This window comes from Accipiter gentilis, chromosome 35, assembly GCF_929443795.1.
Source record: "Accipiter gentilis chromosome 35, bAccGen1.1, whole genome shotgun sequence".
Lineage (NCBI taxonomy): Eukaryota > Metazoa > Chordata > Aves > Accipitriformes > Accipitridae > Astur > Astur gentilis.
The window spans coordinates 1,957,567-1,982,079 of NC_064914.1; positions in this window are offsets into that span (position 1 = coordinate 1,957,567).

Consider the following 24,513-nt stretch of genomic DNA (forward strand, 5'->3'; position numbering starts at 1 on the left):
GAATAGGCTGCATGGGGATGGTGAAAACCAGCAACATCTTTCAGGGCTGCCACCTTCCTTGTGGGATAAGGAGCCGGACGAGTGCCTTTTCGGAATCAGGCTCTGCCGAGGACGAGAACCATGAGATGTTCCTCCTCTGGGCAAGCCCAGGTCCCAGATCCTGTTGTAGCTGTGAATAGGCTGCATGGGGACGGTGAAGACCAGCAACAGCTTTCAGGGCTGCCACCTTCCGTGTGGGACAAGGAGCCAGACGTGTGCCTTTCGGAAAGAGGCTCTGCCGAGGACGAGAACCATGAGATGTTCCTCCTCTGGGCAAGCCCAGGTCCCAGATCCTGTTGTGCCTGTGAATAGGCTGCATGGGGACGGTGAAGACCAGCAACATCTTTCAGGGCTGCCACCTTCCGTGTGGGACAAGGAGCCGGACGTGTGCCTTTTCGGAAAGAGGCTCTTCCGAGGAAGAGAGCCATGAGATGTTCCTCCTCTGGGCAAGCCCAGGTCCCAGATCCTCTTGTGCCTGTGAATAGGCTGCAGGGGGACGGTGAAAACCAGCAACATCTTTCCGGCCTGCCACCTTCCGTGTGGGACAAGGAGCCGGACGTGTGCCTATTCGGAAAGAGGCTCTGCCGAGGACGAGAACCATGAGATGTTCCTCCTCTGGGCAAGCCCAGGACCTAGATCCTGTTGTAGCTGTGAATAGGCTGCAGGGGGACGGTGAAGACCAGCAACAGCTTTCAGGGCTGCCACCTTCCGTGTGGGACAAGGAGCCGGACGTGTGCCTTTCGGAAAGAGGCTCTGCCGAGGACGAGAACCATGAGATGTTCCTCCTCTGGGCAAGCCCGGGTCCCAGATCCTGTTGTGCCTGTGAATAGGCTGCAGGGGGAGGGTGAAGACCAGCAACATCTTTCAGGGCTGCCACCTTCCGTGTGGGACAAGGAGCCAGACGTGTGCCTTTCGGAAAGAGGCTCTGCCGAGGACGAGAACCATGAGATGTTCCTCCTCTGGGCAAGCCCAGGTCCCAGATCCTGTTGTAGCTGTGAATAGGTTGCAGGGGGATGGTGAAGACCAGCAACATCTTTCAGGGCTGCCACCTTCCGTGTGGGACAAGGAGCCGGACGTGTGCCTTTTCGGAAAGACACTCTGCCGAGGACGAGAGCCATGAGATGTTCCTCCTCTGGGCAAGCCCAGGTCCCAGATCCTCTTGTGCCTGTGAATAGGCTGCAGGGGGACGGTGAAGACCAGCAACATCTTTCCGGCCTGCCACCTTCCGTGTGGGACAAGGAGCCGGACGAGTGCCTTTTCCGAAAGAGGCTCTGCCGAGGACGAGAGCCATGAGATGTTCCTCCTCTGGGCAAGCCCGGGTCCCAGATCCTGTTGTGCCTGTGAATAGGCTGCAGGGGGAGGGTGAAGACCAGCAACAGCTTTCAGGGCTGCCACCTTCCGTGTGGGACAAGGAGCCAGACGTGTGCCTTTCAGAAAGAGGCTCTGCCGAGGATGAGAACCATGAGATGTTCCTCCTCTGGGCAAGCCTAGGTCCCAGATCCTGTTGTAGCTGTGAATAGCTTGCAGGGGGATGGTGAAGACCAGCAACATCTTTCAGGGCTGCCACCTTCGGTGTGGGACAAGGAGCCGGACGTGTGCCTTTTCGGAAAGAGACTCTGCCGAGGACGAGAGCCATGAGATGTTCCTCCTCTGGGCAAGCCCAGGTCCCAGATCCTGTTGTGCCTGTGAATAGGCTGCAGGGGGACGGTGAAGACCAGCAACATCTTTCCGGCCTGACACCTTCCGTGTGGGACAAGGAGCCGGACGTGTGCCTTTCCTGAATCAGGCTCTGCCGAGGACGAGAGCCATGAGATGTTCCTCCTCTGGGCAATCCCGAGTCCCAGATCCTGTTGTGCCTGTGAATATGCTGCAGGGCAAGGGTGAAGGCCAGCAACAGCTTTCAGGGCTGCCACCTTCGGTGTGGGACAAGGAGCCGGACGTGTGCCTTTCCTGAAACAGGCTCTGCCGAGGACGAGAGCCATGAGATGTTCCTCCTCTGGGCAATCCCGAGTCCCAGATCCTGTTTTGCCTCTGAATAGGCTGCAGGGGGACGGTGAAGACCAGCAACAGCTTTCAGGGCTGCCACCTTCCGTGTGGGACAAGGAGCCGGACGTGTGCCTTTCCTGAATCAGGCTCTGCCGAGGACGAGAGCCATGAGATGTTCCTCCTCTGGGCAAGCCTGTGTCCCAGATCCTGTTGTGCCTGTGAATAGGCTGCATGGGGACGGTGAAAACCAGCAACAGCTTTCAGGGCTGCCACCTTCCGTGTGGGACAAGGAGCCGGACGAGTGCCTTTTCGGAATCAGGCTCTGCCGAGGACGAGAGCCATGAGATGTTCCTCCTCTGGGCAAGCCCGGGTCCCAGATCCTGTTGTGCCTGTGAATAGGCTGCAGGGGGACGGTGAAGACCAGCAACAGCTTTCCGGCCTGCCACCTTCCGTGTGGGACAAGAAGCCGGACGTGTGCCTTTTCGGAAAGAGGCTCTGCCGAGGACGAGAGCCATGAGATGTTCCTCCTCTGGGCAAGCCTGGGTCCCAGATCCTGTTGTGCCTTTGAATAGGCTGCAGGGGGACGGTGAAGACCAGCAACATCTTTCCGGCCTGCCACCTTCCGTGTGGGACAAGGAGCCGGACGAGTGCCTTTTCCGAAAGAGGCTCTGCCGAGGACGAGAGCCATGAGATGTTCCTCCTCTGGGCAAGCCCGGGTCCCAGATCCTGTTGTGCCTGTGAATAGGCTGCAGGGGGAGGGTGAAGACCAGCAACATCTTTCCGGCCTGCCACCTTCCGTGTGGGACAAGGAGCCAGACGTGTGCCTTTCTGAAAGAGGCTCTACCGAGGATGAGAACCATGAGATGTTCCTCCTCTGGGCAAGCCTAGGTCCCAGATCCTGTTGTAGCTGTGAATAGGTTGCAGGGGGATGGTGAAGACCAGCAACATCTTTCAGGGCTGCCACCTTCGGTGTGGGACAAGGAGCCCGACGTGTGCCTTTTCGGAAAGAGACTCTGCCGAGGACGAGAGCCATGAGATGTTCCTCCTCTGGGCAAGCCCAGGTCCCAGATCCTGTTGTGCCTGTGAATAGGCTGCAGGGGGACGGTGAAGACCAGCAACATCTTTCCGGCCTGACACCTTCCGTGTGGGACAAGGAGCCGGACGTGTGCCTTTCCTGAATCAGGCTCTGCCGAGGACGAGAGCCATGAGATGTTCCTCCTCTGGGCAATCCCGAGTCCCAGATCCTGTTGTGCCTGTGAATAGGCTGCAGGGGGAGGGTGAAGGCCAGCAACAGCTTTCAGGGCTGCCACCTTCGGTGTGGGACAAGGAGCCGGACGTGTGCCTTTCCTGAAACAGGCTCTGCCGAGGACGAGAGCCATGAGATGTTCCTCCTCTGGGCAATCCCGAGTCCCAGATCCTGTTTTGCCTCTGAATAGGCTGCAGGGGGACGGTGAAGACCAGCAACAGCTTTCAGGGCTGCCACCTTCCGTGTGGGACAAGGAGCCGGACGTGTGCCTTTCCTGAATCAGGCTCTGCCGAGGACGAGAGCCATGAGATGTTCCTCCTCTTCGCAAGCCCAGGTCCCAGATCCTCTTGTGCCTGTGAATAGGCTGCAGGGGGACGGTGAAGACCAGCAACAGCTTTCCGGCCTGACACCTTCCGTGTGGGACAAGGAGCCGGACGTGTGCCTTTCCTGAATCAGGCTCTGCCGAGGACGAGAGCCATGAGATGTTCCTCCTCTGGGCAAGCCTGTGTCCCAGATCCTGTTGTGCCTGTGAATAGGCTGCATGGGGACGGTGAAAACCAGCAACAGCTTTCAGGGCTGCCACCTTCCGTGTGGGACAAGGAGCCGGACGAGTGCCTTTTCGGAATCAGGCTCTGCCGAGGACGAGAGCCATGAGATGTTCCTCCTCTGGGCAAGCCCGGGTCCCAGATCCTGTTGTGCCTGTGAATAGGCTGCAGGGGGACGGTGAAGACCAGCAACAGCTTTCCGGCCTGCCACCTTCCGTGTGGGACAAGAAGCCGGACGTGTGCCTTTTCGGAAAGAGGCTCTGCCGAGGACGAGAGCCATGAGATGTTCCTCCTCTGGGCAAGCCCAGGTCCCAGATCCTGTTGTGCCTGTGAATAGGCTGCAGGGGGACGGTGAAGACCAGCAACATCTTTCCGGCCTGCCACCTTCCGTGTGGGACAAGGAGCCGGACGTGTGCCTTTCCTCAATCAGGCTCTGCCGAGGACGAGAGCCATGAGATGTTCCTCCTCTGGGCAAGCCCGGGTCCCAGATCCTGTTGTACCTTTGAATAGGCTGCAGGGGGACGGTGAAGACCAGCAACAGCTTTCAGGGCTGCCACCTTCGGTGTGGGACAAGGAGCCGGACGTGTGCCTTCTCGGAAACAGGCTCTGCCGAGGACGAGAGCCATGAGATGTTCCTCCTCTGGGCAAGCCCGGGTCCCAGATCCTGTTGTGCCTGTGAATAGGCTGCAGGGGGAGGGTGAAGACCAGCAACAGCTTTCAGGGCTGCCACCTTCCGTGTGGGACAAGGAGCCGGACGTGTGCCTTTCGGAAAGAGGCTCTGCCGAGGACGAGAACCATGAGATGTTCCTCCTCTGGGCAATCCCGAGTCCCAGATCCTGTTGTGCCTGTGAATAGGCTGCAGGGGGAGGGTGGAGACCAGCAACAGCTTTCAGGGCTGCCACCTTCCGTGTGGGACAAGGAGCCAGACGTGTGCCTTTCGGAAAGAGGCTCTGCCGAGGACGAGAACCATGAGATGTTCCTCCTCTGGGCAAGCCCAGGTCCCAGATCCTGTTGTAGCTGTGAATAGGTTGCAGGGGGACGGTGAAGACCAGCAACATCTTTCAGGGCTGCCACCTTCCGTGTGGGACAAGGAGCCGGACGTGTGCCTTTTCGGAAAGAGACTCTGCCGAGGACGAGAGCCATGAGATGTTCCTCCTCTGGGCAAGCCCAGGTCCCAGATCCTCTTGTGCCTGTGAATAGGCTGCAGGGGGACGGTGAAGACCAGCAACATCTTTCCGGCCTGCCACCTTCCGTGTGGGACAAGGAGCCGGACGTGTGCCTTTCCTGAATCAGGCTCTGCCGAGGACGAGAACCATGAGATGTTCCTCCTCTGGGCAAGCCCAGGTCCCAGATCCTGTTGTGCCTGTGAATAGGCTGCAGGGGGATGGTGAAGACCAGCAACATCTTTCAGGGCTGCCACCTTCCGTGTGGGACAAGGAGCCGGACGTGTGCCTTTTCGGAAAGAGGCTCTGCCGAGGAAGAGAGCCATGAGATGTTCCTCCTCTGGGCAAGCCCAGGTCCCAGATCCTCTTGTGCCTGTGAATAGGCTGCAGGGGGACGGTGAAAACCAGCAACATCTTTCCGGCCTGCCACCTTCCGTGTGGGACAAGGAGCCGGACGTGTGCCTATTCGGAAAGAGGCTCTGCCGAGGACGAGAGCCATGAGATGTTCCTCCTCTGGGCAAGCCCGGGTCCCAGATCCTGTTGTAGCTGTGAATAGGCTGCAGGGGGACGGTGAAGACCAGCAACAGCTTTCAGGGCTGCCACCTTCCGTGTGGGACAAGGAGCCAGACGTGTGCCTTTCGGAAAGAGGCTCTGCCGAGGACGAGAACCATGAGATGTTCCTCCTCTGGGCAAGCCCAGGTCCCAGATCCTGTTGTGCCTGTGAATAGGCTGCAGGGGGACGGTGAAGACCAGCAACAGCTTTCAGGGCTGCCACCTTCGGTGTGGGACAAGGAGCCGGACGTGTGCCTTCTCGGAAAAAGGCTCTGCCGAGGACGAGAGCCATGAGATGTTCCTCCTCTGGGCAAGCCCGGGTCCCAGATCCTGTTGTGCCTGTGAATAGGCTGCAGGGGGAGGGTGAAGACCAGCAACAGCTTTCAGGGCTGCCACCTTCCGTGTGGGACAAGGAGCCGGACGTGTGCCTTTCGGAAAGAGGCTCTGCCGAGGACGAGAACCATGAGATGTTCCTCCTCTGGGCAATCCCGAGTCCCAGATCCTGTTGTGCCTGTGAATAGGCTGCAGGGGGAGGGTGGAGACCAGCAACAGCTTTCAGGGCTGCCACCTTCCGTGTGGGACAAGGAGCCAGACGTGTGCCTTTCGGAAAGAGGCTCTGCCGAGGACGAGAACCATGAGATGTTCCTCCTCTGGGCAATCCCGAGTCCCAGATCCTGTTGTGCCTGTGAATAGGCTGCAGGGGGAGGGTGGAGACCAGCAACAGCTTTCAGGGCTGCCACCTTCCGTGTGGGACAAGGAGCCAGACGTGTGCCTTTCGGAAAGAGGCTCTGCCGAGGACGAGAACCATGAGATGTTCCTCCTCTGGGCAAGCCCGGGTCCCAGATCCTGTTGTAGCTGTGAATAGGCTGCATGGGGACGGTGAAGACCAGCAACATCTTTCAGGGCTGCCACCTTCCGTGTGGGACAAGGAGCCGGACGTGTGCCTTTCAGAAAGAGGCTCTGCCGAGGACGAGAACCATGAGATGTTCCTCCTCTGGGCAAGCCCGGGTCCCAGATCCTGTTGTAGCTGTGAATAGGCTGCATGGGGACGGTGAAGACCAGCAACAGCTTTCAGGGCTGCCACCTTCTGTGTGGGACAAGGAGCCGGACGTGTGCCTTTTCGGAAAGAGGCTCTGCCGAAGACGAGAGCCATGAGATGTTCCTCCTCTTCGCAAGCCCAGGTCCCAGATACTCTTGTGCCTGTGAATAGGCTGCAGGGGGACGGTGAAGACCAGCAACATCTTTCCGGCCTGACACCTTCCGTGTGGGACAAGTAGGCGGACGTGTGCCTTTCCTGAATCAGGCTCTGCCGAGGACGAGAGCCATGAGATGTTCCTCCTCTGGGCAAGCCTGGGTCCCAGATCCTGTTGTGCCTGTGAATAGGCTGCATGGGGACGGTGAAAACCAGCAACAGCTTTCAGGGCTGCCACCTTCCGTGTGGGACAAGGAGCCGGACGAGTGCCTTTTCGGAATCAGGATCTGCCGAGGACAAGAGCCATGAGATGTTCCTCCTCTGGGCAAGCCGGGATCCCAGATCCTGTTGTGCCTGTGAATAGGCTGCAGGGGGACGGTGAAGACCAGCAACAGCTTTCAGGGCTGCCACCTTCCGTGTGGGACAAGGAGCCGGACGTGTGCCTTTTCGGAAAGAGGCTCTGCCGAGGACGAGAGCCATGAGATGTTCCTCCTCTGGGCAAGCCCAGGTCCCAGATCCTGTTGTGCCTGTGAATAGGCTGCAGGGGGACGGTGAAGACCAGCAACATCTTTCCGGCCTGCCACCTTCCGTGTGGGACAAGGAGCCGGATGTGTGCCTTTCCAGAATTAGGCTCTGTCGAGGACGAGAGCCATGAGATGTTCCTCCTCTGGGCAAGCCCGGGTCCCAGATCCTGTTGTACCTTTGAATAGGCTGCATGGGGACGGTGAAAACCAGCAACATCTTTCAGGGCTGCCACCTTCCGTGTGGGACAAGGAGCCGGACGTGTGCCTTTCCGGAATAAGGCTCCGCCGAGGACGAGAGCCATGAGATGTTCCTTCTTTGGGCAAGCCCGGGTCCCAAATCCTATTGTGCCTGTGAATAGGCTGCATGGGGACGGTGAAGACCAGCAACATCTTTCAGGGCTGCCACCTTCCGTGTGGGACAAGGAGCCGGACGAGTGGCTTTTCGGAATCAGGCTCTGCCGAGGAAGAGAGCCATGAGATGTTCCTCCTCTGGGCAAGCCCAGGTCCCAGATCCTCTTGTGCCTGTGAATAGGCTGCAGGGGGACGGTGAAAACCAGCAACATCTTTCCGGCCTGCCACCTTCCGTGTGGGACAAGGAGCCGGACGTGTGCCTATTCGGAAAGAGGCTCTGCCGAGGACGAGAGCCATGAGATGTTCCTCCTCTGGGCAAGCCCGGGTCCCAGATCCTGTTGTAGCTGTGAATAGGCTGCAGGGGGACGGTGAAGACCAGCAACAGCTTTCAGGGCTGCCACCTTCCGTGTGGGACAAGGAGCCAGACGTGTGCCTTTCGGAAAGAGGCTCTGCCGAGGACGAGAACCATGAGATGTTCCTCCTCTGGGCAAGCCCGGGTCCCAGATCCTGTTGTGCCTGTGAATAGGCTGCAGGGGGAGGGTGAAGACCAGCAACAGCTTTCCGGCCTGCCACCTTCCGTGTGGGACAAGGAGCCGGACGTGTGCCTTTCGGAAAGAGGCTCTGCCGAGGACGAGAGCCATGAGATGTTCCTCCTCTGGGCAAGCCCGGGTCCCAGATCCTGTTGTGCCTGTGAATAGGCTGCAGGGGGAGGGTGAAGACCAGCAACAGCTTTCAGGGCTGCCACCTTCCGTGTGGGACAAGGCGCCGGACGTGTGCCTTTCGGAAAGAGGCTCTGCCGAGGACGAGAACCATGAGATGTTCCTCCTCTGGGCAATCCCGAGTCCCAGATCCTGTTGTGCCTGTGAATAGGCTGCAGGGGGAGGGTGGAGACCAGCAACAGCTTTCAGGGCTGCCACCTTCCGTGTGGGACAAGGAGCCAGACGTGTGCCTTTCGGAAAGAGGCTCTGCCGAGGACGAGAACCATGAGATGTTCCTCCTCTGGGCAATCCCGAGTCCCAGATCCTGTTGTGCCTGTGAATAGGCTGCAGGGGGAGGGTGGAGACCAGCAACAGCTTTCAGGGCTGCCACCTTCCGTGTGGGACAAGGAGCCAGACGTGTGCCTTTCGGAAAGAGGCTCTGCCGAGGACGAGAACCATGAGATGTTCCTCCTCTGGGCAAGCCCGTGTCCCAGATCCTGTTGTGCCTGTGAATAGGCTGCAGGGGGAGGGTGAAGACCAGCAACAGCTTTCAGGACTGCCACCTTCCGTGTGGGACAAGGAGCCGGACGTGTGCCTTTCAGAAAGAGGCTCTGCCGAGGACGAGAACCATGAGATGTTCCTCCTCTGGGCAAGCCCAGGTCCCAGATCCTGTTGTGCCTGTGAATAGGCTGCAGGGGGAGGGTGAAGACCAGCAACATCTTTCCGGCCTGACACCTTCCGTGTGGGACAAGGAGCCGGACGTGTGCCTTTCCTGAATCAGGCTCTGCCGAGGACGAGAGCCATGAGATGTTCCTCCTCTGGGCAAGCCTGGGTCCCAGATCCTGTTGTGCCTGTGAATAGGCTGCATGGGGACGGTGAAGACCAGCAACATCTTTCAGGGCTGCCACCTTCCGTGTGGGACAAGGAGCCGGACGTGTGCCTTTCAGAAAGAGGCTCTGCCGAGGACGAGAACCATGAGATGTTCCTCCTCTGGGCAAGCCCGGGTCCCAGATCCTGTTGTGCCTGTGAATAGGCTGCAGGGGGACGGTGAAGACCAGCAACAGCTTTCAGGGCTGCCACCTTCCGTGTGGGACAAGGAGCCGGACGTGTGCCTTTTCGGAAAGAGGCTCTGCCGAGGACGAGAGCCATGAGATGTTCCTCCTCTGGGCAAGCCCAGGTCCCAGATCCTGTTGTGCCTGTGAATAGGCTGCAGGGGGACGGTGAAGACCAGCAACATCTTTCCGGCCTGCCACCTTCCGTGTGGGACAAGGAGCCGGATGTGTGCCTTTCCAGAATCAGGCTCTGTCGAGGACGAGAGCCATGAGATGTTCCTCCTCTGGGCAAACCCGGGTCCCAGATCCTGTTGTACCTTTGAATAGGCTGCATGGGGACGGTGAAAACCAGCAACATCTTTCAGGGCTGCCACCTTCCGTGTGGGACAAGGAGCCGGACGTGTGCCTTTCCGGAATAAGGCTCCGCCGAGGACGAGAGCCATGAGATGTTCCTCCTTTGGGCAAGCCCGGGTCCCAAATCCTATTGTGCCTGTGAATAGGCTGCATGGGGACGGTGAAGACCAGCAACATCTTTCAGGGCTGCCACCTTCCGTGTGGGACAAGGAGCCGGACGAGTGGCTTTTCGGAATCAGGCTCTGCCGAGGAAGAGAGCCATGAGATGTTCCTCCTCTGGGCAAGCCCAGGTCCCAGATCCTCTTGTGCCTGTGAATAGGCTGCAGGGGGACGGTGAAAACCAGCAACATCTTTCCGGCCTGCCACCTTCCGTGTGGGACAAGGAGCCGGACGTGTGCCTATTCGGAAAGAGGCTCTGCCGAGGACGAGAGCCATGAGATGTTCCTCCTCTGGGCAAGCCCGGGTCCCAGATCCTGTTGTAGCTGTGAATAGGCTGCAGGGGGACGGTGAAGACCAGCAACAGCTTTCAGGGCTGCCACCTTCCGTGTGGGACAAGGAGCCAGACGTGTGCCTTTCGGAAAGAGGCTCTGCCGAGGACGAGAACCATGAGATGTTCCTCCTCTGGGCAAGCCCAGGTCCCAGATCCTGTTGTGCCTGTGAATAGGCTGCAGGGGGACGGTGAAGACCAGCAACAGCTTTCCGGCCTGCCACCTTCCGTGTGGGACAAGCAGCCGGACGTGTGCCTTTTCGGAAAGAGGCTCTGCCGAGGACGAGAGCCATGAGATGTTCCTCCTCTGGGCAAGCCCAGGTCCCAGATCCTGTTGTGCCTGTGAATAGGCTGCAGGGGGACGGTGAAGACCAGCAACATCTTTCAGGGCTGCCACCTTCCGTGTGGGACAAGGAGCCGGACGTGTGCCTTTCCTCAATCAGGCTCTGCCGAGGACGAGAGCCATGAGATGTTCCTCCTCTTCGCAAGCCCGGGTCCCAGATCCTGTTGTACCTTTGAATAGGCTGCATGGGGATGGTGAAAACCAGCAACATCTTTCAGGGCTGCCACCTTCCTTGTGGGATAAGGAGCCGGACGAGTGCCTTTTCGGAATCAGGCTCTGCCGAGGACGAGAACCATGAGATGTTCCTCCTCTGGGCAAGCCCAGGTCCCAGATCCTGTTGTAGCTGTGAATAGGCTGCATGGGGACGGTGAAGACCAGCAACAGCTTTCAGGGCTGCCACCTTCCGTGTGGGACAAGGAGCCAGACGTGTGCCTTTCGGAAAGAGGCTCTGCCGAGGACGAGAACCATGAGATGTTCCTCCTCTGGGCAAGCCCAGGTCCCAGATCCTGTTGTGCCTGTGAATAGGCTGCATGGGGACGGTGAAGACCAGCAACATCTTTCAGGGCTGCCACCTTCCGTGTGGGACAAGGAGCCGGACGTGTGCCTTTTCGGAAAGAGGCTCTTCCGAGGAAGAGAGCCATGAGATGTTCCTCCTCTGGGCAAGCCCAGGTCCCAGATCCTCTTGTGCCTGTGAATAGGCTGCAGGGGGACGGTGAAAACCAGCAACATCTTTCCGGCCTGCCACCTTCCGTGTGGGACAAGGAGCCGGACGTGTGCCTATTCGGAAAGAGGCTCTGCCGAGGACGAGAACCATGAGATGTTCCTCCTCTGGGCAAGCCCAGGTCCTAGATCCTGTTGTAGCTGTGAATAGGCTGCAGGGGGACGGTGAAGACCAGCAACAGCTTTCAGGGCTGCCACCTTCCGTGTGGGACAAGGAGCCGGACGTGTGCCTTTCGGAAAGAGGCTCTGCCGAGGACGAGAACCATGAGATGTTCCTCCTCTGGGCAAGCCCGGGTCCCAGATCCTGTTGTGCCTGTGAATAGGCTGCAGGGGGAGGGTGAAGACCAGCAACATCTTTCAGGGCTGCCACCTTCCGTGTGGGACAAGGAGCCAGACGTGTGCCTTTCGGAAAGAGGCTCTGCCGAGGACGAGAACCATGAGATGTTCCTCCTCTGGGCAAGCCCAGGTCCCAGATCCTGTTGTAGCTGTGAATAGGTTGCAGGGGGATGGTGAAGACCAGCAACATCTTTCAGGGCTGCCACCTTCCGTGTGGGACAAGGAGCCGGACGTGTGCCTTTTCGGAAAGACACTCTGCCGAGGACGAGAGCCATGAGATGTTCCTCCTCTGGGCAAGCCCAGGTCCCAGATCCTCTTGTGCCTGTGAATAGGCTGCAGGGGGACGGTGAAGACCAGCAACATCTTTCCGGCCTGCCACCTTCCGTGTGGGACAAGGAGCCGGACGAGTGCCTTTTCCGAAAGAGGCTCTGCCGAGGACGAGAGCCATGAGATGTTCCTCCTCTGGGCAAGCCCGGGTCCCAGATCCTGTTGTGCCTGTGAATAGGCTGCAGGGGGAGGGTGAAGACCAGCAACAGCTTTCAGGGCTGCCACCTTCCGTGTGGGACAAGGAGCCAGACGTGTGCCTTTCAGAAAGAGGCTCTGCCGAGGATGAGAACCATGAGATGTTCCTCCTCTGGGCAAGCCTAGGTCCCAGATCCTGTTGTAGCTGTGAATAGCTTGCAGGGGGATGGTGAAGACCAGCAACATCTTTCAGGGCTGCCACCTTCGGTGTGGGACAAGGAGCCGGACGTGTGCCTTTTCGGAAAGAGACTCTGCCGAGGACGAGAGCCATGAGATGTTCCTCCTCTGGGCAAGCCCAGGTCCCAGATCCTGTTGTGCCTGTGAATAGGCTGCAGGGGGACGGTGAAGACCAGCAACATCTTTCCGGCCTGACACCTTCCGTGTGGGACAAGGAGCCGGACGTGTGCCTTTCCTGAATCAGGCTCTGCCGAGGACGAGAGCCATGAGATGTTCCTCCTCTGGGCAATCCCGAGTCCCAGATCCTGTTGTGCCTGTGAATAGGCTGCAGGGGGAGGGTGAAGGCCAGCAACAGCTTTCAGGGCTGCCACCTTCCGTGTGGGACAAGGAGCCGGACGTGTGCCTTTCGGAAAGAGGCTCTGCCGAGGACGAGAACCATGAGATGTTCCTCCTCTGGGCAAGCCCAGGTCCCAGATCCTGTTGTGCCTGTGAATAGGCTGCAGGGGGACGGTGAAGACCAGCAACATCTTTCCGGCCTGACACCTTCCGTGTGGGACAAGGAGCCGGACGTGTGCCTTTCCTGAATCAGGCTCTGCCGAGGACGAGAGCCATGAGATGTTCCTCCTCTGGGCAATCCCGAGTCCCAGATCCTGTTGTGCCTGTGAATAGGCTGCAGGGGGAGGGTGAAGGCCAGCAACAGCTTTCAGGGCTGCCACCTTCGGTGTGGGACAAGGAGCCGGACGTGTGCCTTTCCTGAAACAGGCTCTGCCGAGGACGAGAGCCATGAGATGTTCCTCCTCTGGGCAATCCCGAGTCCCAGATCCTGTTTTGCCTCTGAATAGGCTGCAGGGGGACGGTGAAGACCAGCAACAGCTTTCAGGGCTGCCACCTTCCGTGTGGGACAAGGAGCCGGACGTGTGCCTTTCCTGAATCAGGCTCTGCCGAGGACGAGAGCCATGAGATGTTCCTCCTCTTCGCAAGCCCAGGTCCCAGATCCTCTTGTGCCTGTGAATAGGCTGCAGGGGGACGGTGAAGACCAGCAACAGCTTTCCGGCCTGACACCTTCCGTGTGGGACAAGGAGCCGGACGTGTGCCTTTCCTGAATCAGGCTCTGCCGAGGACGAGAGCCATGAGATGTTCCTCCTCTGGGCAAGCCTGTGTCCCAGATCCTGTTGTGCCTGTGAATAGGCTGCATGGGGACGGTGAAAACCAGCAACAGCTTTCAGGGCTGCCACCTTCCGTGTGGGACAAGGAGCCGGACGAGTGCCTTTTCGGAATCAGGCTCTGCCGAGGACGAGAGCCATGAGATGTTCCTCCTCTGGGCAAGCCCGGGTCCCAGATCCTGTTGTGCCTGTGAATAGGCTGCAGGGGGACGGTGAAGACCAGCAACAGCTTTCCGGCCTGCCACCTTCCGTGTGGGACAAGAAGCCGGACGTGTGCCTTTTCGGAAAGAGGCTCTGCCGAGGACGAGAGCCATGAGATGTTCCTCCTCTGGGCAAGCCCAGGTCCCAGATCCTGTTGTGCCTGTGAATAGGCTGCAGGGGGACGGTGAAGACCAGCAACATCTTTCCGGCCTGCCACCTTCCGTGTGGGACAAGGAGACGGACGTGTGCCTTTCCTCAATCAGGCTCTGCCGAGGACGAGAGCCATGAGATGTTCCTCCTCTGGGCAAGCCCGGGTCCCAGATCCTGTTGTACCTTTGAATAGGCTGCATGGGGACGGTGAAAACCAGCAACATCTTTCAGGGCTGCCACCTTCCGTGTGGGACAAGGAGCCAGACGTGTGCCTTTCGTAAAGAGGCTCTGCCGAGGACGAGAACCATGAGATGTTCCTCCTCTGGGCAAGCCCAGGTCCCAGATCCTGTTGTGCCTGTGAATAGGCTGCAGGGGGACGGTGAAGACCAGCAACATCTTTCAGGGCTGCCACCTTCCGTGTGGGACAAGGAGCCGGACGTGTGCCTTTTCGGAAAGAGGCTCTTCCGAGGAAGAGAGCCATGAGATGTTCCTCCTCTGGGCAAGCCCAGGTCCCAGATCCTCTTGTGCCTGTGAATAGGCTGCAGGGGGACGGTGAAAACCAGCAACATCTTTCCGGCCTGCCACCTTCCGTGTGGGACAAGGAGCCGGACGTGTGCCTATTCGGAAAGAGGCTCTGCCGAGGACGAGAACCATGAGATGTTCCTCCTCTGAGCAAGCCCAGGTCCTAGATCCTGTTGTAGCTGTGAATAGGCTGCAGGGGGACGGTGAAGACCAGCAACAGCTTTCAGGGCTGCCACCTTCCGTGTGGGACAAGGAGCCGGACGTGTGCCTTTCGGAAAGAGGCTCTGCCGAGGACGAGAACCATGAGATGTTCCTCCTCTGGGCAAGCCCGGGTCCCAGATCCTGTTGTGCCTGTGAATAGGCTGCAGGGGGAGGGTGAAGACCAGCAACATCTTTCAGGGCTGCCACCTTCCGTGTGGGACAAGGAGCCAGACGTGTGCCTTTCGGAAAGAGGCTCTGCCGAGGACGAGAACCATGAGATGTTCCTCCTCTGGGCAAGCCCAGGTCCCAGATCCTGTTGTAGCTGTGAAGAGGTTGCAGGGGGACGGTGAAGACCAGCAACATCTTTCAGGGCTGCCACCTTCCGTGTGGGACAAGGAGCCGGACGTGTGCCTTTTCGGAAAGAGACTCTGCCGAGGACGAGAGCCATGAGATGTTCCTCCTCTGGGCAAGCCCAGGTCCCAGATCCTCTTGTGCCTGTGAATAGGCTGCAGGGGGACGGTGAAGACCAGCAACATCTTTCCGGCCTGCCACCTTCCGTGTGGGACAAGGAGCCGGACGTGTGCCTTTCCTGAATCAGGCTCTGCCGAGGACGAGAGCCATGAGATGTTCCTCCTCTGGGCAAGCCTGGGTCCCAGATCCTGTTGTGCCTGTGAATAGGCTGCATGGGGACGGTGAAAACCAGCAACAGCTTTCAGGGCTGCCACCTTCCGTGTGGGACAAGGAGCCGGATGTGTGCCTTTCAGAAAGAGGCTCTGCCGAGGACGAGAACCATGAGATGTTCCTCCTCTGGGCAAGCCCGGGTCCCAGATCCTGTTGTAGCTGTGAATAGGCTGCAGGGAAACGGTGAAGACCAGCAACAGCTTTCAGGGCTGCCACCTTCCGTGTGGGACAAGGAGCCGGACGTGTGCCTTTCTTGAATCAGGCTCTGCCGAGGACGAGAGCCATGAGATGTTCCTCCTCTTCGCAAGCCCAGGTCCCAGATCCTCTTGTGCCTGTGAATAGGCTGCAGGGGGACGGTGAAGACCAGCAACAGCTTTCCGGCCTGCCACCTTCCGTGTGGGACAAGGAGCCGGACGTGTGCCTTTCCTGAATCAGGCTCTGCCGAGGACGAGAGCCATGAGATGTTCCTCCTCTGGGCAAGCCTGTGTCCCAGATCCTGTTGTGCCTGTGAATAGGCTGCATGGGGACGGTGAAAACCAGCAACAGCTTTCAGGGCTGCCACCTTCCGTGTGGGACAAGGAGCCGGACGAGTGCCTTTTCGGAATCAGGCTCTGCCGAGGACGAGAGCCATGAGATGTTCCTCCTCTGGGCAAGCCCGGGCCCCAGATCCTGTTGTGCCTGTGAATAGGCTGCAGGGGGACGGTGAAGACCAGCAACATCTTTCCGGCCTGCCACCTTCCGTGTGGCACAAGAAGCCGGACGTGTGCCTTTTCGGAAAGAGGCTCTGCCGAGGACGAGAGCCATGAGATGTTCCTCCTCTGGGCAAGCCCAGGTCCCAGATCCTGTTGTGCCTGTGAATAGGCTGCAGGGGGACGGTGAAGACCAGCAACATCTTTCCGGCCTGCCACCTTCCGTGTGGGACAAGGAGCCGGACGTGTGCCTTTTCGGAAAGAGGCTCTGCCGAGGAAGAGAGCCATGAGATGTTCCTCCTCTGGGCAAGCCCAGGTCCCAGATTCTCTTGTGCCTGTGAATAGGCTGCAGGGGGACGGTGAAAACCAGCAACATCTTTCCGGCCTGCCACCTTCCGTGTGGGACAAGGAGCCGGACGTGTGCCTATTCGGAAAGAGGCTCTGCCGAGGACGAGAACCATGAGATGTTCCTCCTCTGAGCAAGCCCAGGTCCTAGATCCTGTTGTAGCTGTGAATAGGCTGCAGGGGGACGGTGAAGACCAGCAACAGCTTTCAGGGCTGCCACCTTCCGTGTGGGACAAGGAGCCGGACGTGTGCCTTTCGGAAAGAGGCTCTGCCGAGGACGAGAACCATGAGATGTTCCTCCTCTGGGCAAGCCCGGGTCCCAGATCCTGTTGTGCCTGTGAATAGGCTGCAGGGGGACGGTGAAGACCAGCAACATCTTTCAGGGCTGCCACCTTCCGTGTGGGACAAGGAGCCAGACGTGTGCCTTTCGGAAAGAGGCTCTGCCGAGGACGAGAGCCATGAGATGTTCCTCCTCTGGGCAAGCCCAGGTCCCAGATCCTGTTGTAGCTGTGAATAGGTTGCAGGGGGACGGTGAAGACCAGCAACATCTTTCAGGGCTGCCACCTTCCGTGTGGGACAAGGAGCCGGACGTGTGCCTTTTCGGAAAGAGACTCTGCCGAGGACGAGAGCCATGAGATGTTCCTCCTCTGGGCAAGCCCGGGTCCCAGATCCTGTTGTGCCTGTGAATAGGCTGCAGGGGGAGGGTGAAGACCAGCAACAGCTTTCAGGGCTGCCACCTTCGGTGTGGGACAAGGAGCCAGACTTGTGCCTTTCTGAAAGAGGCTCTGCCGAGGATGAGAACCATGAGATGTTCCTCCTCTGGGCAAGCCTAGGTCCCAGATCCTGTTGTAGCTGTGAATAGGTTGCAGGGGGACGGTGAAGACCAGCAACATCTTTCAGGGCTGCCACCTTCGGTGTGGGACAAGGAGCCGGACGTGTGCCTTTTCGGAAAGAGACTCTGCCGAGGACGAGAGCCATGAGATGTTCCTCCTCTGGGCAAGCCCAGGTCCCAGATCCTGTTGTGCCTGTGAATAGGCTGCAGGGGGACGGTGAAGACCAGCAACATCTTTCCGGCCTGACACCTTCCGTGTGGGACAGGGAGCCGGACGTGTGCCTTTCCTGAATCAGGCTCTGCCGAGGACGAGAGCCATGAGATGTTCCTCCTCTGGGCAAGCCTGGGTCCCAGATCCTGTTGTGCCTGTGAATAGGCTGCATGGGGACGGTGAAAACCAGCAACAGCTTTCAGGGCTGCCACCTTCCGTGTGGGACAAGGAGCCGGACGTGTGCCTTTCAGAAAGAGGCTCTGCTGAGGACGAGAACCATGAGATGTTCCTCCTCTGGGCAAGCCCAGGTCCCAGATCCTGTTGTAGCTGTGAATAGGCTGCAGGGAAACGGTGAAGACCAGCAACAGCTTTCAGGGCTGCCACCTTCCGTGTGGGACAAGGAGCCGGACGTGTGCCTTTCCTGAATCAGACTCTGCCGAGGACGAGAGCCATGAGATGTTCCTCCTCTTCGCAAGCCCAGGTCCCAGATCCTGTTGTGCCTGTGAATAGGCTGCAGGGGGACGGTGAAGACCAGCAACAGCTTTCCGGCCTGACACCTTCCGTGTGGGACAAGGAGCCGGACGTGTGCCTTTCCTGAATCAGGCTCTGCCGAGGACGAGAGCCATGAGATGTTCCTCCTCTGGGCAAGCCTGTGTCCCAGATCCTGTTGTGCCTGTGAATAGGCTGCATGGGGACGGTGAAAACCAGCAACAGCTTTCAGGGCTGCCACCTTCCGTGTGGGACAAGGAGCCAGACGTGTGCCTTTCGGAAAGAGGCTCTGCCGAGGACGAGAGCCATGAGATGTTCCTCCTCTGGGCAAGCCCGGGTCCCAGATCCTGTTGTGCCTGTGAATAGGCTGCAGGGGGACGGTGAAGACCAGCAACATCTTTCCGGCCTGCCACCTTCCGTGTGGCACAAGAAGCCGGACGTGTGCCTTTTCGGAAAGAGGCTCTGCCGAGGACGAGAGCCATGAGATGTTCCTCCTCTGGGCAAGCCCAGGTCCCAGATCCTGTTGTGCCTGTGAATAGGCTGCAGGGGGACGGTGAAGACCAGCAACATCTTTCCGGCCTGCCACCTTCCGTGTGGGACAAGGAGCCGGATGTGTGCCTTTCCAGAATCAGGCTCTGCCGAGGACGAGAGCCATGAGATGTTCCTCCTTTGGGCAAGCCCGGGTCCCAAATCCTATTGTGCCTGTGAATAGGCTGCATGGGGACGGTGAAGACCAGCAACATCTTTCAGGGCTGCCACCTTCCGTGTGGGATAAGGAGCCGGACGAATGCCTTTTCGGAATCAGGCTCTGCCGAGGACGAGAACCATGAGATGTTCCTCCTCTGGGCAAGCCCAGGTCCCAGATCCTGTTGTAGCTGTGAATAGGCTGCATGGGGACGGTGAAGACCAGCAACAGCTTTCAGGGCTGCCACCTTCCGTGTGGGAAGAAGAGCCGGACGTGTGCCTTCTCGGAAACAGGCTCTGCCGAGGACGAGAGCCATGAGATGTTCCTCCTCTGGGCAAGCCCGGGTCCCAGATCCTGTTGTAGCTGTGAATAGGCTGCAGGGGGACGGTGAAGACCAGCAACAGCTTTCAGGGCTGCCACCTTCCGTGTGGGACAAGGAGCCAGACGTGTGCCTTTTCCGAAAGAGGCTCTGCCGAGGACGAGAGCCATGAGATGTTCCTCCTCTGGGCAAGCCCGGGTCCCAGATCCTGTTGTGCCTGTGAATAGGCTGCAGGGGGACGGTGAAGACCAGCAACAGCTTTCAGGGCTGCCACCATCTGTGTGGGACAAGGAGCCGGACGTGTGCCTTTTCCGAAAGAGGCTCTGCCGAGGACGAGAGCCATGAGATGTTCCTCCTCTGGGCAAGCCCGGGTCCCAGATCCTGTTGCGCCTGTGAATAGGCTGCAGGGGGACGGTGAAGACCAGCAACAGCTTTCCGGGCTGCCACCTTCCGTGTGGGACAAGGAGCCGGACGTGTGCCTTTCCTGAAACAGGCTCTGCCGAGGACGAGAGCCAGTAGATGTTCCTCCTCTGGGCAATCTCGTGTCCCAGATCCTGTTTTGCCTCTGAATAGGCTGCAGGGGGACGGTGAAGACCAGCAACAGCTTTCAGGGCTGCCACCTTCCGTGTGGGAAGAGGAGCCGGACGTGTGCCTTCTCGGAAACAGGCTCTGCCGAGGACGAGAGCCATGAGATGTTCCTCCTCTGGGCAAGCCCGGGTCCCAGATCCTGTTGTAGCTGTGAATAGGCTGCAGGGGGACGGTGAAGACCAGCAACAGCTTTCCGGCCTGCCACCTTCCCTTTGGGACAAGGAGCCGGACGTGTGCCTTTTCCGAAAGAGGCTCTGCCGAGGACGAGAGCCATGAGATGTTCCTCCTCTGGGCAAGCCCGGGTCCCAGATCCTGTTGTGCCTGTGAATAGGCTGCAGGGGGACGGTGAAGATCAGCAACAGCTTTCAGGGCTGCCACCTTCCGTGTGGGACAAGGAGCCAGACGTGTGCCTTTCGGAAAGAGGCTCTGCCGAGGACGAGAACCATGAGATGTTCCTCCTCTGGGCAAGCCCAGGTCCCAGATCCTGTTGTAGCTGTGAATAGGCTGCAGGGGGACGGTGAAGACCAGCAACATCTTTCCGGCCAGCCACCTTCCGTGTGGGACAAGGAGCCGGACGTGTGCCTTTCCTGAATCAGGCTCTGCCGAGGACGAGAGCCATGAGATGTTCCTCCTCTGGGCAAGCCCGGGTCCCAGATCCTGTTGTGCCTGTGAATAGGCTGCAGGGGGAGGGTGAAGACCAGCAACAGCTTTCAGGGCTGCCACCTTCCGTGTGGGACAAGGAGCCAGACGTGTGCCTTTCGGAAAGAGGCTCTGCCGAGGACGAGAACCATGAGATGTTCCTCCTCTGGGCAAGCCCAGGTCCCAGATCCTGTTGTAGCTGTGAATAGTCTGCAGGGGGACGGTGAAGACCAGCAACATCTTTCAGGGCTGCCACCTTCGGTGTGGGACAAGGAGCCGGAAGTGTGCCTTTTCGGAAAGAGACTCTGCCGAGGACGAGAGCCATGAGATGTTCCTCCTCTGGGCAAGCCCAGGTCCCAGATCCTCTTGTGCCTGTGAATAGGCTGCAGGGGGACGGTGAAGACCAGCAACATCTTTCCGGCCTGCCACCTTCCGTGTGGGACAAGGAGCCGGACGTGTGCCTTTCCGGAAACAGGCTCCGACGAGGACGAGAGCCATGAGATGTTCCTCCTCTGGGCAAGCCCGGGTCCCAGATCCTGTTGTGCCTGTGAATAGGCTGCAGGGGGACGGTGAAGACCAGCAACAGCTTTCAGGGCTGCCACCTTCCGTGTGGGACAAGGAGCCGGATGTGTGCCTTTCCTGAATCAGGCTCTGCAAAGGAAGAGAGCCATGAGATGTTCCTCCTCTGGGCAAGCCCGGGTCCCAGATCCTGTTGTACCTGTGAATAGGCTGCATGGGGACGGTGAAAACCAGCAACATCTTTCAGGGCTGCCACCTTCCGTGTGGGACAAGGAGCCGGACGTGTGCCTTTCCGGAATAAGGCTCCGCCGAGGACGAGAGCCATGAGATGTTCCTCCTTTGGGCAAGCCCGGGTCCCCAATCCTCTTGTGCCTGTGAATAGGCTGCATGGGGACGGTGAAGACCAGCAACATCTTTCAGGGCAGCCACCTTCCGTGTGGGATAAGGAGCCGGACGAGTGCCTTTTCGGAATCAGGCTCTGCCGAGGACGAGAACCATGAGATGTTCCTCCTCTGGGCAAGCCCAGGTCCCAGATCCTGTTGTGCCTGTGAATAGGCTGCAGGGGGACGGTGAAGACCAGCAACATCTTTCAGGGCTGCCACCATCCGTGTGGGACAAGGAGCCGGACGTGTGCCTTTTCGGAAAGAGGCTCTGCAAACGAAGAGACCCATGAGATGTTCCTCCTCTGGGCAAGCCCAGGTCCCAGATCCTCTTGTGCCTGTGAATAGGCTGCAGGGGGACTGTGCAAACCAGCAACATCTTTCAGGGCTGCCACCTTCCGTGTGGGACAAAGAGCCGGACGTGTGCCTTCTCGGAAACAGGCTCTGCCGAGGACGAGAGCCATGAGATGTTCCTCCTCTGGGCAAGCCCGGGTCCCCGATCTGTTGTAGCTGTGAATAGGCTGCAGGGGGACGGTGAAGACCAGCAACAGCTTTCAGGGCTGCCACCTTCCGTGTGGGAGAAGGAGCCAGACGTGTGCCTTTTCCGAAAGAGGCTCTGCCGAGGACGAGAGCCATGAGATGTTCCTCCTCTGGGCAAGCCCGGGTCCCAGATCCTGTTGTGCCTGTGAATAGGCTGCAGGGGGACGGTGAAGACCAGCAACAGCTTTCAGGGCTGCCACCTTCCGTGTGGGACAAGGAGCCGGACGTGTGCCTTTTCCGAAAGAGGCTCTGCCGAGGACGAGAGCCATGAGATGTTCCTCCTCTGGGCAAGCCCGGGTCCCAGATCCTGTTGCGCCTGTGAATAGGCTGCAGGGGGACGGTGAAGACCAGCAACAGCTTTCCGGGCTGCCACCTTCCGTGTGGGACAAGGAGCCGGACGTGTGCCTTTCCTGAAACAGGCTCTGCCGAGGACGAGAGCCAGTAGATGTTCCTCCTCTGGGCAATTTCGTGTCCCAGATCCTATTTTGCCTCTGAATAGGCTGCAGGGGGACGGTGAAGACCAGCAACAGCTTTCAGGGCTGCCACCTTCCCTTTGGGACAAGGAGCCGGACGTGTGCCTTTTCCGAAAGAGGCTCTGCCGAGGACGAGAGCCATGAGATGTTCCTCCTCTGGGCAAGCCCGGGTCCCAGATCCTGTTGTGCCTGTGAATAGGCTGCAGGGGGACGGTGAAGACCAGCAACAGCTTTCAGGGCTGCCACCTTCCGTGTGGGACAAGGAGCCGGACGTGTGCCTTTCGGAAAGAGGCTCTGCCGAGGACGAGAACCATGAGATGTTCCTCCTCTGGGCAAGCCCAGGTCCCAGATCCTGTTGTAGCTGTGAATAGGCTGCAGGGGGACGGTGAAGACCAGCAACATCTTTCCGGCCAGCCACCTTCCGTGTGGGACAAGGAGCCGGACGTGTGCCTTTCCTGAATCAGGCTCTGCCGAGGACGAGAGCCATGAGATGTTCCTCCTCTGGGCAAGCCCGGGTCCCAGATCCTGTTGTGCCTGTGAATAGGCTGCAGGGGGAGGGTGAAGACCAGCAACAGCTTTCAGGGCTGCCACCTTCCGTGTGGGACAAGGAGCCAGACGTGTGCCTTTCGGAAAGAGGCTCTGCCGAGGACGAGAACCATGAGATGTTCCTCCTCTGGGCAAGCCCAGGTCCCAGATCCTGTTGTAGCTGTGAATAGTCTGCAGGGGGACGGTGAAGACCAGCAACATCTTTCAGGGCTGCCACCTTCGGTGTGGGACAAGGAGCCGGAAGTGTGCCTTTTCGGAAAGAGACTCTGCCGAGGACGAGAGCCATGAGATGTTCCTCCTCTGGGCAAGCCCAGGTCCCAGATCCTCTTGTGCCTGTGAATAGGCTGCAGGGGGACGGTGAAGACCAGCAACATCTTTCCGGCCTGCCACCTTCCGTGTGGGACAAGGAGCCGGACGTGTGCCTTTCCGGAAACAGGCTCCGACGAGGACGAGAGCCATGAGATGTTCCTCCTCTGGGCAAGCCCGGGTCCCAGATCCTGTTGTGCCTGTGAATAGGCTGCAGGGGGACGGTGAAGACCAGCAACAGCTTTCAGGGCTGCCACCTTCCGTGTGGGACAAGGAGCCGGATGTGTGCCTTTCCTGAATCAGGCTCTGCAAAGGAAGAGAGCCATGAGATGTTCCTCCTCTGGGCAAGCCCGGGTCCCAGATCCTCTTGTGCCTGTGAATAGGCTGCAGGGGGACTGTGCAAACCAGCAACATCTTTCCGGCCTGCCACCTTCCGTGTGGGACAAGGAGCCGGAAGTGTGCCTATTCGGAAAGAGGCTCTGCCGAGGACGAGAACCATGAGATGTTCCTCCTCTGGGCAAGCCCAGGTCCCAGATCCTGTTGTAGCTGTGAATAGGCTGCATGGGGACGGTGAAGACCAGCAACAGCTTTCAGGGCTGCCACCTTCCGTGTGGGACAAGGAGCCGGACGTGTGCCTTTCCTGAATCAGGCTCTGCCGAGGACGAGAGCCATGAGATGTTCCTCCTCTGGGCAATCCCGAGTCCCAGATCCTGTTGTGCCTGTGAATAGGCTGCAGGGGGAGGGTGAAGGCCAGCAACAGCTTTCAGGGCTGCCACCTTCGGTGTGGGACAAGGAGCCGGACGTGTGCCTTTCCTGAATCAGGCTCTGCCGAGGACGAGAGCCATGAGATGTTCCTCCTCTGGGCAATCCCGAGTCCCAGATCCTGTTTTGCCTCTGAATAGGCTGCAGGGGGACGGTGAAGACCAGCAACAGCTTTCAGGGCTGCCACCTTCCGTGTGGGAAGAGGAGCCGGACGTGTGCCTTCTCGGAAACAGGCTCTGCCGAGGACGAGAGCCATGAGATGTTCCTCCTCTGGGCAAGCCCGGGTCCCAGATCCTGTTGTAGCTGTGAATAGGTTGCAGGGGGACGGTGAAGACCAGCAACATCTTTCCGGCCTGCCACCTTCCGTGTGGGACAAGGAGCCGGACGTGTGCCTTTTCGGAAAGAGACTCTGCCGAGGACGAGAGCCATGAGATGTTCCTCCTCTGGGCAAGCCCAGGTCCCAGATCCTCTTGTGCCTGTGAATAGGCTGCAGGGGGACGGTGAAGACCAGCAACATCTTTCCGGCCTGCCACCTTCCCTTTGGGACAAGGAGCCGGACGTGTGCCTTTTCCGAAAGAGGCTCTGCCGAGGACGAGAGCCATGAGATGTTCCTCCTCTGGGCAAGCCCGGGTCCCAGATCCTGTTGTGCCTGTGAATAGGCTGCAGGGGGAGGGTGAAGACCAGCAACAGCTTTCAGGGCTGCCACCTTCCGTGTGGGACAAGGAGCCAGACGTGTGCCTTTCGGAAAGAGGCTCTGCCGAGGACGAGAACCATGAGATGTTCCTCCTCTGGGCAAGCCCAGGTCCCAGATCCTCTTGTGCCTGTGAATAGGCTGCAGGGGGACGGTGAAGACCAGCAACATCTTTCAGGGCTGCCACCTTCCGTGTGGGACAAGGAGCCGGACGTGTGCCTTTTCGGAAAGAGGCTCTGCAAAGGAAGAGAGCCATGAGATGTTCCTCCTCTGGGCAAGCCCAGGTCCCAGATC